The sequence below is a fragment of the Salvelinus fontinalis genome, chromosome 11 (assembly GCF_029448725.1).
Source record: "Salvelinus fontinalis isolate EN_2023a chromosome 11, ASM2944872v1, whole genome shotgun sequence".
Lineage (NCBI taxonomy): Eukaryota > Metazoa > Chordata > Actinopteri > Salmoniformes > Salmonidae > Salvelinus > Salvelinus fontinalis.
In genome coordinates, this window is record NC_074675.1 from 57,548,785 (window position 1) to 57,558,419 (window position 9,635).

Consider the following 9,635-nt stretch of genomic DNA (forward strand, 5'->3'; position numbering starts at 1 on the left):
ACAGGCCATACGGCTAACTGACAGGCCATACGGCTAACTGACAGGCCATACGGCTAACTGACAGGCCATACGGCTAACTGACAGGCCATACGGCTAACTGACAGGCCATACGACTAACTGACAGGCCATACGACTAACTGACAGGCCGCCGAAAGGTCAAACTGAGTGGATGTATAGACTGTAACCACCCAGACTACTACAGGATGTATAGTTACTGTAACCACCCAGACTACTGCAGGATGTATAGTTACTGTAACCACCCAGACTACTGCTGGATGTATTGTTACTGTAACCACCCAGACTACTACAGGATGTATAGTTACTGTAACCACCCAGACTACTGCAGGATGTATAGTTACTGTAACCACCCAGACTACTGCGGGATGTATAGTTACTGTAACCACCCAGACTACTGCTGGATGTGTAGTTACTGTAACCACCCAGACTACTGCAGGATGTATAGTTACTGTAACCACCCAGACTACTGCTGGATGTGTAGTTACTGTAACCACCCAGACTACTGCAGGATGTATAGTTACTGTAACCACCCAGACTACTGCTGGATGTATAGTTACTGTAACCACCCAGACTACTGCAGGATGTATAGTTACTGTAACCACCCAGACTACTGCTGGATGTATAGTTACTGTAACCACCCAGACTACTGCAGGATGTATAGTTACTGTAACCACCCAGACTACTGCTGGATGTATAGTTACTGTAACCACCCAGACTACTGCAGGATGTATAGTTACTGTAACCACCCAGACTACTGCAGGATGTATAGTTACTGTAACCACCCAGACTACTGCTGGATGTATAGTTACTGTAACCACCCAGACTACTGCAGGATGTATAGTTACTGTAACCACCCAGACTACTGCAGGATGTATAGTTACTGTAACCACCCAGACTACTGCAGGATGTATAGACTGTATAGTTACTGTAACCACCCAGACTACTGCAGGATGTATAGTTACTGTAACCACCCAGACTACTGCTGGATGTATAGTTACTGTAACCACCCAGACTACTGCTGGATGTATAGTTACTGTAACCACCCAGACTACTGCAGGATGTATAGACTGTATAGTTACTGTAACCACCCAGACTACTGCAGGATGTATAGTTACTGTAACCACCCAGACTACTGCTGGATGTGTAGTTACTGTAACCACCCAGACTACTGCAGGATGTATAGTTACTGTAACCACCCAGACTACTGCAGGATGTATAGTTACTGTAACCACCCAGACTACTGCTGGATGTATAGTTACTGTAACCACCCAGACTACTGCAGGATGTATAGTTACTGTAACCACCCAGACTACTGCAGGATGTATAGTTACTGTAACCACCCAGACTACTGCAGGATGTATAGTTACTGTAACCACCCAGACTACTGCAGGATGTATAGTTACTGTAACCACCCAGACTACTGCAGGATGTAAAGTTACTGTAACCACCCAGACTACTGCTGGATGTATAGTTACTGTAACCACCCAGACTACTGCTGGATGTATAGTTACTGTAACCACCCAGACTACTGCAGGATGTATAGTTACTGTAACCACCCAGACTACTGCTGGATGTGTAGTTACTGTAACCACCCAGACTTCTGCAGGATGTGTAGTTACTGTAACCACCCAGACTACTGCAGGATGTATAGTTACTGTAACCACCCAGACTACTGCTGGATGTATAGACTGTATAGTTACTGTAACCACCCAGACTACTGCAGGATGTATAGTTACTGGAACCACCCAGACTACTGCTGGATGTATAGTTACTGTAACCACCCAGACTACTGCTGGATGTATAGTTACTGTAACCACCCAGACTACTGCTGGATGTATAGTTACTGTAACCACCCAGACTACTGCAGGATGTATAGTTACTGTAACCACCCAGACTACTGCTGGATGTATAGTTACTGTAACCACCCAGACTACTGCAGGATGTATAGTTACTGTAACCACCCAGACTACTGCTGGATGTATAGACTGTATAGTTACTGTAACCACCCAGACTACTGCAGGATGTATAGTTACTGTAACCACCCAGACTACTGCAGGATGTATAGTTACTGTAACCACCCAGACTACTGCAGGATGAATAGTTACTGTAACCACCCAGACTACTGCTGGATGTGTAGTTACTGTAACCACCCAGACTACTGCTGGATGTATAGTTACTGTAACCACCCAGACTACTGCTGGATGTATAGTTACTGTAACCACCCAGACTACTGCTGGATGTGTAGTTACTGTAACCACCCAGAGTACTGCTGGATGTATAGTTACTGTAACCACCCAGACTACTACAGGATGTATAGTTACTGTAACCACCCAGACTACTGCTGGATGGATAGTTACTGTATAGTTACTGTAACCACCCAGACTACTGCTGGATGTATAGTTACTGTATAGTTACTGTAACCACCCAGACTACTGCTGGATGTATAGTTACTGTAACCTCCCAGACTACTGCAGGATGTATAGTTACTGTAACCACCCAGAATACTGCTGGATGTATAGTTACTGTAACCACCCAGACTACTGCAGGATGTATAGTTACTGTAACCACCCAGACTACTGCTGGATGGATAGTTACTGTATAGTTACTGTAACCACCCAGACTACTGCTGGATGTGTAGTTACTGTAACCACCCAGACTACTGCTGGATGTGTAGTTACTGTAACCACCCAGACTACTGCAGGATGTATAGTTACTGTAACCACCCAGACTACTGCTGGATGTATAGACTGTATAGTTACTGTAACCACCCAGACTACTGCAGGATGTATAGTTACTGTAACCACCCAGACTACTGCTGGATGTATAGTTACTGTAACCACCCAGACTACTGCTGGATGTATAGTTACTGTAACCACCCAGACTACTGCTGGATGGATAGTTACTGTAACCACCCAGACTACTGCTGGATGTGTAGTTACTGTAACCACCCAGACTACTGCTGGATGTATAGTTACTGTAACCACCCAGACTACTGCAGGATGTATAGTTACTGTAACCACCCAGACTACTGCTGGATGTATAGTTACTGTAACCACCCAGACTACTGCAGGATGTATAGTTACTGTAACCACCCAGACTACTGCTGGATGTATAGTTACTGTAACCACCCAGACTACTGCTGGATGTATAGTTACTGTAACCACCCAGACTACTGCTGGATGTGTAGTTACTGTAACCACCCAGACTTCTGCAGGATGTGTAGTTACTGTAACCACCCAGACTACTGCAGGATGTATAGTTACTGTAACCACCCAGACTACTGCTGGATGTATAGACTGTATAGTTACTGTAACCACCCAGACTACTGCAGGATGTATAGTTACTGGAACCACCCAGACTACTGCTGGATGTATAGTTACTGTAACCACCCAGACTACTGCTGGATGTATAGTTACTGTAACCACCCAGACTACTGCTGGATGTATAGTTACTGTAACCACCCAGACTACTGCAGGATGTATAGTTACTGTAACCACCCAGACTACTGCTGGATGTATAGTTACTGTAACCACCCAGACTACTGCAGGATGTATAGTTACTGTAACCACCCAGACTACTGCTGGATGTATAGACTGTATAGTTACTGTAACCACCCAGACTACTGCAGGATGTATAGTTACTGTAACCACCCAGACTACTGCAGGATGTATAGTTACTGTAACCACCCAGACTACTGCAGGATGAATAGTTACTGTAACCACCCAGACTACTGCTGGATGTGTAGTTACTGTAACCACCCAGACTACTGCTGGATGTATAGTTACTGTAACCACCCAGACTACTGCAGGATGTATAGTTACTGTAACCACCCAGACTACTGCTGGATGTATAGTTACTGTAACCACCCAGACTACTGCAGGATGTATAGTTACTGTAACCACCCAGACTACTGCTGGATGTATAGTTACTGTAACCACCCAGACTACTGCTGGATGTATAGTTACTGTAACCACCCAGACTACTGCAGGATGTGTAGTTACTGTAACCACCCAGACTACTGCAGGATGTATAGTTACTGCAACCACCCAGACTACTGCTGGATGTATAGTTACTGTAACCACCCAGACTACTGCTGGATGTATAGTTACTGTAACCACCCAGACTACTGCAGGATGTATAGACTGTTACTGTAACCACCCAGACTACTGCTGGATGTATAGTTACTGTAACCACCCAGAATACTGCTGGATGTATAGACTGTATAGTTACTGGAACCACCCAGACTACTGCAGGATGTATAGTTACTGTAACCACCCAGACTACTGCAGGATGTATAGTTACTGTAACCACCCAGACTACTGCTGGATGTATAGACTGTATAGTTACTGGAACCACCCAGACTACTGCAGGATGTATAGTTACTGTAACCACCCAGACTACTGCTGGATGTATAGACTGTATAGTTACTGGAACCACCCAGACTACTGCAGGATGTATAGTTACTGTAACCACCCAGACTACTGCTGGATGTATAGTTACTGTAACCACCCAGACTACTGCTGGATGTATAGTTACTGTAACCACCCAGACTACTGCTGGATGTATAGACTGTATAGTTACTGTAACCACCCAGACTACTGCTGGATGTGTAGTTACTGTAACCACCCAGACTACTGCAGGATGTATAGTTACTGTAACCACCCAGACTACTGCTGGATGTATAGTTACTGTAACCACCCAGACTACTGCTGGATGTGTAGTTACTGTAACCACCCAGACTACTGCTGGATGTATAGTTACTGTAACCACCCAGACTACTGCTGGATGTATAGTTACTGTAACCACCCAGACTACTGCAGGATGTATAGTTACTGTAACCACCCAGACTACTGCAGGATGTATAGACTGTTACTGTAACCACCCAGACTACTGCTGGATGTGTAGTTACTGTAACCACCCAGACTACTGCTGGATGTATAGTTACTGTAACCACCCAGACTACTGCAGGATGTATAGTTACTGTAACCACCCAGACTACTGCTGGATGTATAGTTACTGTAACCACCCAGACTACTGCTGGATGTATAGTTACTGTAACCACCCAGACTACTGCTGGATGTATAGTTACTGTAACCACCCAGACTACTGCTGGATGTATAGTTACTGTAACCACCCAGACTACTGCTGGATGTATAGTTACTGTAACCACCCAGAGTACTGCTGGATGTATAGTTACTGTAACCACCCAGACTACTGCAGGATGTATAGTTACTGTAACCACCCAGACTACTGCTGGATGTATAGACTGTATAGTTACTGTAACCACCCAGACTACTACAGGATGTATAGTTACTGTAACCACCCAGACTACTGCAGGATGTGTAGTTACTGTAACCACCCAGACTACTGCTGGATGTATAGTTACTGTAACCACCCAGACTACTGCAGGATGTATAGTTACTGTAACCACCCAGACTACTGCAGGATGTATAGTTACTGTAACCACCCAGACTACTGCAGGATGTATAGTTACTGTAACCACCCAGACTACTGCTGGATGTATAGTTACTGTAACCACCCAGACTACTGCAGGATGTATAGTTACTGTAACCACCCAGACTACTGCAGGATGTATAGTTACTGTAACCACCCAGACTACTGCAGGATGTATAGTTACTGTAACCACCCAGACTACTGCAGGATGTATAGACTGTATAGTTACTGTAACCACCCAGACTACTGCAGGATGTATAGTTACTGTAACCACCCAGACTACTGCAGGATGTATAGTTACTGTAACCACCCAGACTACTGCTGGATGTATAGACTGTTACTGTAACCACCCAGACTACTGCTGGATGTATAGTTACTGTAACCACCCAGACTACTGCAGGATGTATAGTTACTGTAACCACCCAGACTACTGCTGGATGTATAGTTACTGTAACCACCCAGACTACTGCTGGATGTATAGACTGTTACTGTAACCACCCAGACTACTGCTGGATGTATAGACTGTATAGTTACTGGAACCACCCAGACTACTGCTGGATGTATAGTTACTGTAACCACCCAGACTACTGCTGGATGTGTAGTTACTGTAACCACCCAGACTACTGCTGGATGTATAGACTGTATAGTTACTGTAACCACCCAGACTACTGCTGGATGTATAGTTACTGTAACCACCCAGACTACTGCAGGATGTATAGTTACTGTAACCACCCAGACTACTGCAGGATGTATAGTTACTGTAACCACCCAGACTACTGCAGGACGTATAGTTACTGTAACCACCCAGACTACTGCTGGATGTATAGACTGTTACTGTAACCACCCAGACTACTGCTGGATGTATAGTTACTGTAACCACCCAGACTACTGCAGGATGTATAGTTACTGTAACCACCCAGACTACTGCTGGATGTATAGTTACTGTAACCACCCAGACTACTGCTGGATGTATAGACTGTTACTGTAACCACCCAGACTACTGCTGGATGTATAGACTGTATAGTTACTGGAACCACCCAGACTACTGCTGGATGTATAGTTACTGTAACCACCCAGACTACTGCTGGATGTGTAGTTACTGTAACCACCCAGACTACTGCTGGATGTATAGACTGTATAGTTACTGTAACCACCCAGACTACTACTGGATGTATAGTTACTGTAACCACCCAGACTACTGCTGGATGTATAGTTACTGGAACCACCCAGACTACTGCTGGATGTATAGACTGTATAGTTACTGTAACCACCCAGACTACTGCTGGATGTATAGTTACTGTAACCACCCAGACTACTGCAGGATGTATAGTTACTGTAACCACCCAGACTACTGCAGGATGTATAGTTACTGTAACCACCCAGACTACTGCAGGATGTATAGTTACTGTAACCACCCAGACTACTGCTGGATGTATAGTTACTGTAACCACCCAGACTACTGCTGGATGTATAGACTGTATAGTTACTGGAACCACCCAGACTACTGCAGGATGTATAGTTACTGTAACCACCCAGACTACTGCTGGATGTATAGACTGTATAGTTACTGGAACCACCCAGACTACTGCAGGATGTATAGTTACTGTAACCACCCAGACTACTGCTGGATGTATAGTTACTGTAACCACCCAGACTACTGCTGGATGTATAGTTACTGTAACCACCCAGACTACTGCTGGATGTATAGACTGTATAGTTACTGTAACCACCCAGACTACTGCTGGATGTGTAGTTACTGTAACCACCCAGACTACTGCAGGATGTATAGTTACTGTAACCACCCAGACTACTGCTGGATGTATAGTTACTGTAACCACCCAGACTACTGCTGGATGTGTAGTTACTGTAACCACCCAGACTACTGCTGGATGTATAGTTACTGTAACCACCCAGACTACTGCTGGATGTATAGTTACTGTAACCACCCAGACTACTGCAGGATGTATAGTTACTGTAACCACCCAGACTACTGCAGGATGTATAGACTGTTACTGTAACCACCCAGACTACTGCTGGATGTGTAGTTACTGTAACCACCCAGACTACTGCTGGATGTATAGTTACTGTAACCACCCAGACTACTGCAGGATGTATAGTTACTGTAACCACCCAGACTACTGCTGGATGTATAGTTACTGTAACCACCCAGACTACTGCTGGATGTATAGTTACTGTAACCACCCAGACTACTGCTGGATGTATAGTTACTGTAACCACCCAGACTACTGCTGGATGTATAGTTACTGTAACCACCCAGACTACTGCTGGATGTATAGTTACTGTAACCACCCAGAGTACTGCTGGATGTATAGTTACTGTAACCACCCAGACTACTGCAGGATGTATAGTTACTGTAACCACCCAGACTACTGCTGGATGTGTAGTTACTGTAACCACCCAGACTACTGCAGGATGTATAGTTACTGTAACCACCCAGACTACTGCTGGATGTATAGTTACTGTAACCACCCAGACTACTGCTGGATGTGTAGTTACTGTAACCACCCAGACTACTGCTGGATGTATAGTTACTGTAACCACCCAGACTACTGCTGGATGTATAGTTACTGTAACCACCCAGACTACTGCAGGATGTATAGTTACTGTAACCACCCAGACTACTGCAGGATGTATAGACTGTTACTGTAACCACCCAGACTACTGCTGGATGTGTAGTTACTGTAACCACCCAGACTACTGCTGGATGTATAGTTACTGTAACCACCCAGACTACTGCAGGATGTATAGTTACTGTAACCACCCAGACTACTGCTGGATGTATAGTTACTGTAACCACCCAGACTACTGCTGGATGTATAGTTACTGTAACCACCCAGACTACTGCTGGATGTATAGTTACTGTAACCACCCAGACTACTGCTGGATGTATAGTTACTGTAACCACCCAGACTACTGCTGGATGTATAGTTACTGTAACCACCCAGAGTACTGCTGGATGTATAGTTACTGTAACCACCCAGACTACTGCAGGATGTATAGTTACTGTAACCACCCAGACTACTGCTGGATGTATAGACTGTATAGTTACTGTAACCACCCAGACTACTACAGGATGTATAGTTACTGTAACCACCCAGACTACTGCAGGATGTGTAGTTACTGTAACCACCCAGACTACTGCTGGATGTATAGTTACTGTAACCACCCAGACTACTGCAGGATGTATAGTTACTGTAACCACCCAGACTACTGCAGGATGTATAGTTACTGTAACCACCCAGACTACTGCAGGATGTATAGTTACTGTAACCACCCAGACTACTGCTGGATGTATAGTTACTGTAACCACCCAGACTACTGCAGGATGTATAGTTACTGTAACCACCCAGACTACTGCAGGATGTATAGTTACTGTAACCACCCAGACTACTGCTGGATGTATAGTTACTGTAACCACCCAGACTACTGCTGGATGTATAGACTGTATAGTTACTGTAACCACCCAGACTACTGCAGGATGTATAGTTACTGTAACCACCCAGACTACTGCTGGATGTATAGACTGTATAGTTACTGTAACCACCCAGACTACTGCAGGATGTATAGTTACTGTAACCACCCAGACTACAGCTGGATGTATAGTTACTGTAACCACCCAGACTACTGCTGGATGTATAGACTGTATAGTTACTGTAACCACCCAGACTACTGCAGGATGTATAGTTACTGTAACCACCCAGACTACTGCTGGATGTATAGTTACTGTAACCACCCAGACTACTGCAGGATGTGTAGTTACTGTAACCACCCAGACTACTGCAGGATGTATAGTTACTGTAACCACCCAGACTACTGCTGGATGGATAGTTACTGTAACCACCCAGACTACTGCAGGATGTATAGACTGTATAGTTACTGTAACCACCCAGACTACTGCTGGATGTGTAGTTACTGTAACCACCCAGACTACTGCTGGATGTATAGTTACTGTAACCACCCAGACTACTGCAGGATGTATAGTTACTGTAACCACCCAGACTACTGCTGGATGTATAGTTACTGTAACCACCCAGACTACTGCAGGATGTATAGTTACTGTAACCACCCAGACTACTGCTGGATGTATAGTTACTGTAACCACCCAGACTACTGCTGGATGTATAGTTACTGTAACCACCCAG